The sequence below is a fragment of the Oncorhynchus kisutch genome, linkage group LG3 (assembly GCF_002021735.2).
Source record: "Oncorhynchus kisutch isolate 150728-3 linkage group LG3, Okis_V2, whole genome shotgun sequence".
NCBI classification, from domain to species: domain Eukaryota; kingdom Metazoa; phylum Chordata; class Actinopteri; order Salmoniformes; family Salmonidae; genus Oncorhynchus; species Oncorhynchus kisutch.
In genome coordinates, this window is record NC_034176.2 from 19,169,283 (window position 1) to 19,180,806 (window position 11,524).

At 44.2% G+C, this 11,524-nt stretch overlaps 1 pseudogene; it reads right to left on the reverse strand.

Annotated features, from left to right (window-relative positions):
- Positions 1–1,998: 1,998 nt before the first annotated feature.
- On the reverse strand, positions 1,999–4,563 carry LOC109873206 (toll-like receptor 13; annotated as a pseudogene).
- Positions 4,564–11,524: the final 6,961 nt, after the last annotated feature.

An 11,524-nucleotide genomic window follows, 5' to 3' on the forward strand; every position in this document is an offset into this window, starting at 1 on the left:
CAGGTATATCTCACGGGTCATCCCCAAAGCCAACACCTCCTTTGGCCGCCTTTCCTTCCAGTTCTCTGCTGCCAGTGACTGGAACAAACTGCAAAAATCGCTGAAGCTGGAGACTTGCATTTCCCTCACTAACTTTAAACATCAGCTATCTGAGCAGCTAACCGATCGCTGCAGCTGTACATAGTCCATCTGTAAATAGCCCACCCAATCTACCTACCTCATCCCCATATTGTTTTTATTTACTTTGCTTCTCTTTTGCACACCAGTATCACAATTTACACACCATCATCTGCTCATCTATCACTCCAGTGTTAATCTGCTAAATTGTAATTACTTTGCTACTATTGCCTATTTGCCTTTTTTTTCTATTGTATTATTGACTGTACATTTGTTTATTCCATGTGTAACTCTGTGTTGTTGTTTCTGTCGCACTGCTTTGCTTTATCTTGGTCAGGTCGCAGTTGTAAATGAGAACTTGTTCTCAACTAGCTACCTGGTTAAATAAAGGTTAAATATATATATTTATATATATTTAACCTAGATATTTTGTGTGTATGTATTGTGATGTAGGCTATGTGTGCCAGTACTTCTGTCCTTGAGCTGTTCTGTATTATGTTTCATGTTCTGTGTCGACCCCAGAAAGAGTAGCTGCTGCTTTCACAACAGCTAATGGTGATCCTAATAAAATACTAAATACTCTCAACACCACCACCACCAACACCACCACTAACACCACCCAACAACACCGCCACCACCAACACCACTAAAACCTTCCATCAACACCAACACCAACATCACCACCACCCACCAACATCACCACCACCTCTACCAACACCACTACCTCCACCACCACCCACCACCACCATCACTACCAACACCACCACCAAAACCTCCTCCTCCTCCACCACAACCACCACCAACACCACCAATAGCTCCACCACCATCAACACCTCCACCACTACCACCACCACCACCTCTACCAACATTGACAACACCACCACCTCTACCACCTCTACCACCAACACCACTACCTCTACCAACACCAACACCACTACTTCCACCAACACCACTACTTCCACCAACACCACTATCTCCACCTTCCCTACCTCCACCAACACCACATCCACACAAGCACTCTTGTTATGTCTGCTTTACTGTAGACTCCCTTCAAATTGTGGCCTAAGGCAAGCTATTAGCATCCATCCCTGAGAGACACACACACATTCTCTCTCTCTCTCTCTCTCTCTCTCTCTCTCTCTCTCTCTCTCTCTCTCTTTCTCTCCCTCTTATTTATATTTTATTTATGGAACACAAAGAGTTTGTTCTGTGCTAATGGAGTAAACCTGCCCTGAACTCTGACTTCCCTCTACAATGGGCAACACAATAGTAAAATACCCATCAACCCACCTCAATGTAGAGACTCTCACCTACGCACGCACGCACGCACGCACGCACGCACGCACGCACGCACGCACGCACGCACACACACACACACACACACACACACACACACACACTGATCCTGTAGAAATTGGATTGTGTGTTAGAGGATAACCTCAGTTCATTTCCCTATTTAGCGTAAGATAATTCGCTTTTTCATTAAAAATGCCCTTGGTTAAATGTTTATCTGTCCATTATGTCCACTTGTCAATCAGATCTCTGGACCTCAGCCCCTTAGCTTATACATGCTCAGATGACTGAACATCTCTTTATGGGGCATTAAAACACAGAGGGACATTTTGATTACTCTGCAACAGTGGATTATCTCTCAAATCTATCAACCGTGACACAAGAGGACATTGTGTTCAAATCAAATCAAAGTTTATTTGTCACATGCGTGATACTTACAGTGAAATGCTTACTTACAGGCTCTAACCAATAGTGCAAAAAGGTATTAGGTGAACAATAGGTAAGTAAAGAAATAAAAACAACAGTAAGAAGACAGTGAAAAACAGTAGCGAGGCTATATTGTGTTGTCTTGTGCACAGTGCAATCAACAATACAGTATACGTGAATCATTTTCCTACTCTTAAAGTATGGACATCTTGACATTCAGTACACAATATCAGACTGGCCTCTAGTGTGTTTGTGTGTGTTTGGTATCAAATGATCAAGGCATACTATATATACATTTAATGAAAGCAAAGCAAAGAAAAAAACAATAACAACACAATATGTTAAACAATAAAAATGTATCTGCAATGTTGAATAAAATAAAATAAACTCAAAGAATAAGACCAAAATCTGTTGCAATGCAGGTAGCACAGTATGGAACAAAATGTAAAAAGTTACTATTTTCCCATGTCTGTAAATTCAAAATACCCATGATAAAGGTAGTCATGTATATCTTGTGTGTTGTGTTATTATGACAAAAAAAAAAAAAATACGAAAATGTATGCACTCACTATTCTACCTCGCTCTCGATAAGAGGGTCTTCTAAATGAGCAAAATGTCAATGTAAATGTTACAGTCTGGGATCTGGTTCAGGAGGGGCCAGTTTGATCCACAAACGGTCACAGAAGGCAGACTGCAGAGCCGGTTCCTGAGGCCAGTCCAGGTAGGTCCTGGTCTTGACCAGCCTGGCCAGGCGGTGGTGGGCACACAGCTGGCGAGGAGGGATGTCCTCCAAGAAGACCAGGATAAGGAAGTCCCTGTGCTCCACCAACAGACGCAGGGTGGCCAGTCGTAGCTCCAGGGAGCACCAGTTACTGAGCAGGTAGTGACGACTCACCACACACAGGGTGTGGCGACTGCTGTAGAGGCTGTCTGTGATGTTGTCCACAATGTCCTTCCCCAGCTGGAAGTCCCTACTATGCAGACAGAGACGCAGGTACGGATGCCCCCTCTTCTCCAAGCCTGGCAACAGCTGCTCCACCACCCAGCGCTCGTCTCTACCGCTGTACGACACAAACACATCATAGCAGTGGCGCCCTCTGGGGTTGGGCCTCCGCACGGCCTCCTCCATCCAGCCACGGAGGATGTGGCAGAAGGCCAGCAGGTAGTCCCCAGCCAGCTGATAGAGCACCGTCACCAGCATGAAGAGGAGCAGGCCCAATGAGGTGCAGAAGAACAGGACAAAGCCCACATCCAGGGAACAGTTGGCCTCTGAGTACCTGGCAAAGTTTTGGATACCAGTCTCATCTTTACAGGTCAGATCAGCCTCATTGGGTGCCAGATGATGACCTGGATATGCCCCTGACCCCTGTCCCAGTTGTCCAGCCAGGTGTTGTCACAGCTACAGTGCAGATGAGGTCTGTAGAACAACAGGTAACTCAGGCTGGTCAGGGGCTCTGGGAAGGTCTCTAACATACTGAACTCCTCTTCGATTTTGATTGACAGCTGCACGAGGGAGTGCAGGTCTCTGCTCAGCTCCTCCTCCAGAGTGAGGATCCTACAGGAGATGAGGTTCAGGCTCTCCAGTTTGGTCAGATTGCGGAACATGATGGCCAGTCCCGGTTGCAGGATAAGGTCAACTCTCATCAGCTTAAGATACCTCAGCTGCACAAGTGTGTTCAGGTCAGTCATATCTACAAACTCTGCATAGAGCATAGACTGGAAGTCAATATACTCCAGGGAGGGGAAGTACTTTGCAGCAAAATGAGATCCACACAGGAGGTGCTCCGTCATAGCTGTGAGGCTGACGACGGACTTGAAGAACGGCCTCCAGCAGTCCTGGAAAGACACATTTTTGGCACGGACCTGAAGGGCCAAGCCTAGTGTAGGGGTGCTGTTGCTGCCGATGATGATGTTTATACAACCGAAAAAGGAGGTAATGTTCATGTACATCAATCCCGGAGGGAAGACCCCAAATATGTGCGTCAGATTTAAAGTCACATGCTTCTCCCACTGGCTGGCTGGATGGTGAATGTCCCCTAAATCTACATTCTTCAGTGAAGTGAGGTGAATGAATGCAAAAGCTTCAATGTGTACAAGTGGGTTTAGTTCCAGTGTTAGGGTCTCTAAGTTGTGCAGGCCAAATAAAATGTTCTTTGTAATCTGAGAGATATTGTTATCCCTTAAATTTAGGATCCTCAATTTACCAAGTCCGTTAAATGTAAAGTCCGAAATATTGTTAATGTTGCTGGATTCTAGATCCAGATGTTCCAGATTTTTCAAGCAACTGAACTGCTCTGAGGTGATACTTGGCATGTGTAGGGTCAAGGAAAGTCTCTTCAGCCATGTGATTGGGCCCTGAGTGTGTGTCACAAAGCTCAATGCACTCAGGTTTAACGTCCCAGTATCTTAACACTGACACATCAGTGAGATTCTTCAAATAATGGATCAAGTTGACTCTAACATTATCACTATGACAGATGCTGAGTCTGAGCACCTCGATCCCCTGACAATTTCTTATTGTCAGGGGATCGACAATAAGAAATAGTAGTTCTGAGTTTTATGCTCACTTATATGAACTTGTCTGATTGATAGTTTGAATACAGTCTCACAAACCGATTCAAAAGAAATGTTATTGTTGAGCACAAAATGACGCAGCCTGCTGATACCAGACTGCAGAAGCTGTGTCTGTAGCGCATCATTGTCAGGCAATATATAGGAAATATTTTCAAAGCATTTTAATGCTCATTTTTCTAAACGGTGGGCATTAGGGAAGTTAAGAAACACCTCTTGAAGACGGTAGAAATAAGGAAGCTGAAGAACAGCTCTGTTGGTGTCAGAACAGTTTCGGTGCCTTAAAATGACTATGCCATCTGAAGTGAAGTCCAGGGATGTCAATGACTGTGACATATTGACTATCCTACATAGCAAATCAGAGAGCTCTTCTGTACAACTATCGACTGTGAGTTTCTTCAGAAGAGGTATCCCTCCTAATGCGTCCGGTGCCATCACAGAAAGCCTGTAGTTCTCAATGGACAATTCCTCAAGATTAGTCAGGTCACTGAATGTGTTAGGTAGAATTGTAACACTGTTCCATACACAGCAGATAGAGTTTCTTCACATGGGACAGCCCCTTGAAGGTTCCAGGGAGAATCGTGGACAGACGTATGTGAATGGTCTCAAGGACGGAGAATCGAGATAAAGCCCCAGACTGCATCACAGACCCACTCCTGATCTAGAGACAGAGAGCCTGGTAGTTTGACGGAACAATGGAAAGGTTGAGTTTGAGATCAGATAAATCCCAGAAAACGGCAGTTAGGTTGCTGTGAGGGCAGGAACTGGAGTGAATGGAAAGCCACTAATTAGATTTCTTGTCATAGAGGATGCATTTATTACTTAACCAACCCCAGGAGCCGATGATCCAAACCACCAATAGTTCAAACTGAGCAGAGACCAGCCACAGCTTTCTTTTGAAGTAGACACTGGTCTGCTAGGATGATGTGAAGCCGTCTGTAGTTTGTCCGTAGGAAATCACTTTCAGCATCCTGTTTCTTATCCAGTTGAGATTTTGTCATACAGTGTAGGTTGATTAACAAATCTGTCTGGGATTGTAGATATATCATCAGAATACTCCTCTATCCTATGGGATGAGGTGTCGGTGGGATTGCTTGTCCATTGGACTGAAGATCTGGTGTTCTTCCACTGCTGTGTCTGTTAACGGAGTTGTATCTGTGTGCATCTGTGTGTGTGCATCTCCTCTTGATATTTTGACTATATATGGCTTTTGCATCTCTGCAATCTCTTCCTGGTCTATTTTTATGAACTCAGATACTTTGAGAAAGGCTGTAGGTTACAGATAAGATTATTCTTAACATAAGAGGTAGTGGTTAGCACTGTCTTTTACTTCTGAGTTTGTCTTCAGTCCCAAGACCTGAGAAAAATCTGCTTTTCATTTATCTGACCTCCATTTATCTGCATATCCTGCCCTTATATTTAGCCTCAAAATTAAATGTTTTACCATTTTCTTTTCAGGACAACCAGGGCTACAAGTAGAACACAAAAGTATTTGACATAAACAGTTGAGTTCATAAGTTTTATTGACAAATGTCAATAAACTAGTCAGTGATAACTGTGTGGAGTTTGTAGTTTGTGACAGCAACTATGTGAGTTTATTACAGTATTATAGACACTATGTCCAGGGATTTCCTACGATTTTTTATGTAGAACCCCTTAACTTCTAACGACCATTGTGTAGATTTGTAGCATCATAGAACAAAACATGTTACATGAGTGTGTTCATGAGAGTCTCAGCTTTTCATAGACAGCTCAAACCATTCTGACGTTTTTGGGAAATGACCCGGCCCGGACCCCTTGGGGGCCCTTGTCTCACAAACACCACTGTAGCTCAGCCCCCGTTAATCAAACTAATCACATAAATGCAGAAGAAATGGCTGGGGTGTTGGCTTGTCTGCCACTGTGTCAGACATGCCATGCCAACAGAGCACCTCTTGCTCTACTCTCTGGGTGGATGACGAGATGCAGTATGTGCATGTGGACAGGTTTGGGCGTGTGTGTTTTTAAATGTGTGTGTGTATTTGTGAGTGTGTGTGTGTGTGTCTGTGTGTGTGTATATTTCTAAGTGTGTGTGTATACCGTGTGTGTGATGAAGCAGCATGGCTCACCCCTCCTGGCCCCCTCTATTAGACCCCGCCCTCTCCGTGGCTGCCCCAGGCTCTAATGTCACTTCCCATCATGCCGTGGGAGCGCTGCGTTGCTAAGAAAGCACTCTCTAGATGTACGCTTCAAAGTGGATGGAACTGCACCGTCAGGGTCAGAGACATATTTCAGAAATGTATTTCATTACATGGATTATTATTTGATGATTATTGCTAATGAACTTGGCAACTTGAAAGCGTGTTCATGCCCAGAACTTTCTCCTCTTTTCCCCATTCAGCTTTCTGCACTTGTGTGAAAACAACCACATTGTGTCAACATTTGCGTAAACCCCTGTGATTCCTTTACTTCTCACTTCCAGCTCAACAGCAAAACCCCAGCTGTTTCCAATCAATGATGGTCAATTTGCCATCCATCCATCTGCCCATGCGCCGATCCATTCATCCCTTAATCCATACCTCCATCCATCCCTTTATCCATACCTCCATCCATTCAACCCTCTACACTTTGTGATTCTGTGTGTAGTAGTATGGAACCCATGCTCCTGTCGCCTGTCTCCTTGCCCTGGAAGTCAAAGCATTACAGCCTGGCTCAGACCATCCATATTTCATACAGCATTTTGCAAACAACAGATTAATAAAATATGCTGTAAAAATGGCCCCCTGCATCAGCATATCACCATGGCCTATTTCTCCGTTTTTTTGAATGGGTGCATGTTGGTGGGTGTGGGTGTGTGTTTTCAGTGTGACTGGGCCGGTGTTGAGTCTCTGTTGTGTGTGAGAGAGAGAGAGACTGATATGCTGCACTGCCAGCTATCTCCACTGTCCTGTAGTAAGGTTATTACTTCCATAAAGAGGTATTTACATTTGTCCATCCATTAATGGCTGACATAACAGAAGAGAGAAATGTAATTACCAGCATGAATAACACTTCCTATTTTCCTGTTGAGAGAGGGAAGGAGAGAATGGGAAAGACAGAAAGAGCGAGTGTAAGAGAGATAGAGATTAAGGCGGGAGAGGATAAGTGAAAAGGGGGAAGAGAAGAGCAAGGGGAAAGAAGGGCAAGAGATGGGTGTAGATAGATAAACCCTCTAACTATGTGTGAACCTGAATGCATGTGTGTGTGTGGGTGTGTGTGTGTGTGTGTATGTGTGTAGGTTAACACATGTACAGGAAAGGTTATGACCCCATGGTTATCTGGGTTATCTTGATGATATACACATGCAGTACTAGAATAAACGTAAATAGCTGTAATTATGGTAATATGTTCTTTGTCCTGAAGTAAAGAGGGCAGCAGTGCTTGGTGCCATGTTGTTGAAGCAAAGTCATGTTACAATGAAACCTGCCAAAGAGGCTAGTGGCAAAGACACACGGATACTGTGTGTGTGTGTGTGTGTGTGAGGACGTGTTCTTATGAGTAAAACATGCCGGTGGCAAAGACAAAAAAAGCCCAACGCCAGTTGATGTCTCCAGGAGAGAGAAGGACTGACAGAAGACCTCTCTATGTCCTCCAGTAAGAGAGCTGGTGTGTGTGCGTGTATTTGTATCAATGTTTGTTTGTATGTTTGTCTTTCCCTGTGTGTGTGTATGTGTGCATGTTCATTTGCTTCACTGCATTTGAAAGCATCTGTGTTTCACAAATAACCCAATGAACAGCGTTAACCTTAATGGTTCAACCTACATGTGTTTGTCAATATGATGTAGGTATGAGTCATTTCTCAGTTATCCTGAGTGTGTCATGCCTCAGATGGTGTGTGTGTGTTTAACGTTTTCAAGTTTTTATTGTGTGCACAAATACAGTGAAATGTCTTTTTTGCTTGCTCTTTCCCAACAACACAGTAATGACAGTAATGACTAAGTACAACACAGTAATGACAGTAATGACTAAGTACAACACAGTAATGACAGTAATGACTAAGTACAACACAGTAATGACTAAGTACAACAAAAGCACACTAGAAATAGAAATAAGAAGAACACGAGAAAGTATATAAAGGGTCAGTTCCAATACCATACATATGATTTTCAATGTGCAGGGATACTGGAGTGTTAGGGGTAGGTATATATAAGGGTAAGGTGACTAGGCATCAGGATATATGTTAGCCACGGCTAGTGGTCTTCACCTTTTTCTCGGTCACCAGCCAGCCTTATGTCGGACAATACCTGCCAGTCTGCACAGCGCAATATCAACCCAGAGCATATTGGACTGCTTCTCTCTACCACATCACTGGATTCCTGCCGCTCTGGATCATTACACTGGATCATCGCAGCTAGCTAGCTGCAAACGAGTGGCTACTGTTAGCTAACGCCTTTGTCCCGAAGCAAGCACCAGTTAGCCTTGAGTTGGCCTCGAGCTAGGCCCATATACCAGCTAATTCTAGGGCTACAATACCTCTTTTGCCAATTGGCCTGGACTCTTTATTGTCGACACGGAGCCCCGCCGATCCATCACAACTGGACTGCTGATGTGATCGCCTGATTTGTTCTCAACAGGCTATTATGTTACGATGTCGCCGAAGAACCATCTGCTAGTCCCGGCCCGCTAGCTTTCTGAACACTGTGTCCCCTGCTCGCCTAGGGTAGTAGTGACTACCGAACGGCACCCTGACTCACCTATTGCTGCTCTTCTCTCTAATGTCAATATGCCTTGTCTACTGCTGTCTTGGCTAGTTCTTATTGTTTTATTTCACTGTAGAGCCCTCAGTCCTGCTAAACATTCCTTAGATAGCTCTTTTGTCCCACCGCACACACATGCAACCCAGAGCTTAAACCTCACCTGGCTTAACTGGTGCCTCCAGAGACGAAACCTCTCTCATCATCACTCAACGCCTAGGTTTACCTCCACTGTACTCACATCCTACCATACCATTGTCTGTACATTATGCCCTGAATCTATTCTACCACACCCAGAAATCTACTCCTTTTATTCTCTGTTCCCAACGCACTAGACGACCAGTTCTTATAGCCTTTAGCCGTACCCTCATCCTTCTCCTCCTCTGTTCCTCTGGTGATGTAGATGTTAACCCATTGCCTGTAGTCCCCATTTCCACTTCTATTCCCCAGGCACTATCATTTGTTGACTTCTGTAACCGTAAAAGCCTTCATGCATGTTAACATCAGAAGCTTCCTCCCTAAGTTCATTTTATTCACTGCTTTAGCACACTCCGCCAACCTTGTTGTCCTAGCCGTGTCTGAATTCTGGCATAAGAAGGTCACCAAAAATTCGGAAATTTCCATCCCCATTCTCCGGCAAGAAATAACTGCCAAAGGGGGTGGAGTTGCAATCTACTGCAAAGATAGGCTGCAGAGTTCTGTCATGCTGTCCAGGTCTGTGCCCAAACAGTTCTACTTTTAAAAATCCACCTTTCCAGAAATAAGTCTCTCACTGTTGCCACTTGTTAGGGACACCCACTCAGCCCCCAGATGCGCCCTGGACACCATATGTGATTGAATTGCCCCCCATTTATCTTCAGAGTTCGTACTGTTAGGTGACCTAAACTGGGATATGCTTAACACCCTGCCGTCCTACAATCTAAGCTTGATGCACTCAATCTCACACAATTGATCAAGGAACCAACCAGGTACAACCCTAAATCCGTAAACACGGGCACCCTCATAGATATCATCCTGACCAAACTGCCCCCTAAATATACCTCTGCTGTCTTCCACCAGGATCTCAGCGATCACTGCCTCATTGCCTGCGTCCGTAATGGGTCCGCGATCAAACGACCACCCCTCATCACTGTCAAACGCTCCCCAAAACACTTCAGCGAGAAGGCCTTTCTAATCGACCTGGCCCGGGTATCCTGGAAGGATATTGACCTCATTCCGTTAGTAGAGGATGCCTGGTTATTCTTTAAAAGAGCTTTCTTCTAAGAACAGATAAAGCCCTTAGTTCAACTCCAAACTTGACTGCCCTTGACCAGCACAAAAACATCCTGTGGCGTAATGCATTAGCATCAAATAGCCCCCGTGATATGCATCTTTTCAGGGAAGTTAGGAACCAATATTGTCACGATCGTCGTTCAAGGAAGACCAAGGTGCAGCGTGGTGAGTGTACATTTTCTTTTATTTAGTCAAATGTCCCTAACAAAGGGCTATAGTGCCCCTAACAAAGACAACTTCCCACAATCACAACAGGAAAAAAAGGCTGCCTAAGTATGATTCCCAATCAGAGACAACGATAGACAGCTGTCCCTAATTGAGAACCGTACCCGGCCAAACACAAAGAAATAGAAAACATAGAAATCAGGGCATAGAATGCCCACCCAAATCACACCCTGACCAAACCAAATAGAGACATAAAAAGGCTCTCTCTGGTCAGGGCGTGACAAATATATACAGGCAGTTAGGAAAGTAAAGGCTAGCTTTTTCAAACAGAAATGTGCATCCTGTAGTACAAACTCAAAAAAGTTCTGAGACACTGCAAAGTCCATGGAGAATAAGAGCACCTCCTCTCAGCTGTGGTTGGGTGCGTCAGTCTCCAAATATTGACAATGTTAAGGTTTGTCATCAATGTATTTAGACAGACACTGGCATTTGATTGTTGAAGTGACCTTGATAGCTGTTTATCTAAAAGAGGATCTAACGTACAGTTAAAGTCCCCTCCAACAATAACACTTGTATCCGAGATATTTGGGATGTCCTTAAATACCCTTGAATGATGGATCAAATTTTTTGATCCATTTTTTGATGGATCAAAAAATGATGGATCATCGAAGTTGGGTCCATATAAATTGACCAAGGTTACTGGTTTCGAATTCAGTGTACCAGCCACAATAATATACAGACCATTAGGATCTGAAATCGAGGATGAGTAAACAAACGGAATATTTTTCCTTATCAGGATTGCTACCCCTCTCGCTTTTGCATCAAAGTTAGACTGGTATATCTGACCGATCCAGACGACTCGTAGCTTGGCCTAAGCGGAGCGTTTAATATGAGTTTCTTGAAGAAACACTATGTCAGCACCCAGTGATTTAAGATGAGAAAAAACCTTAGCTCGTTTCACCACATGC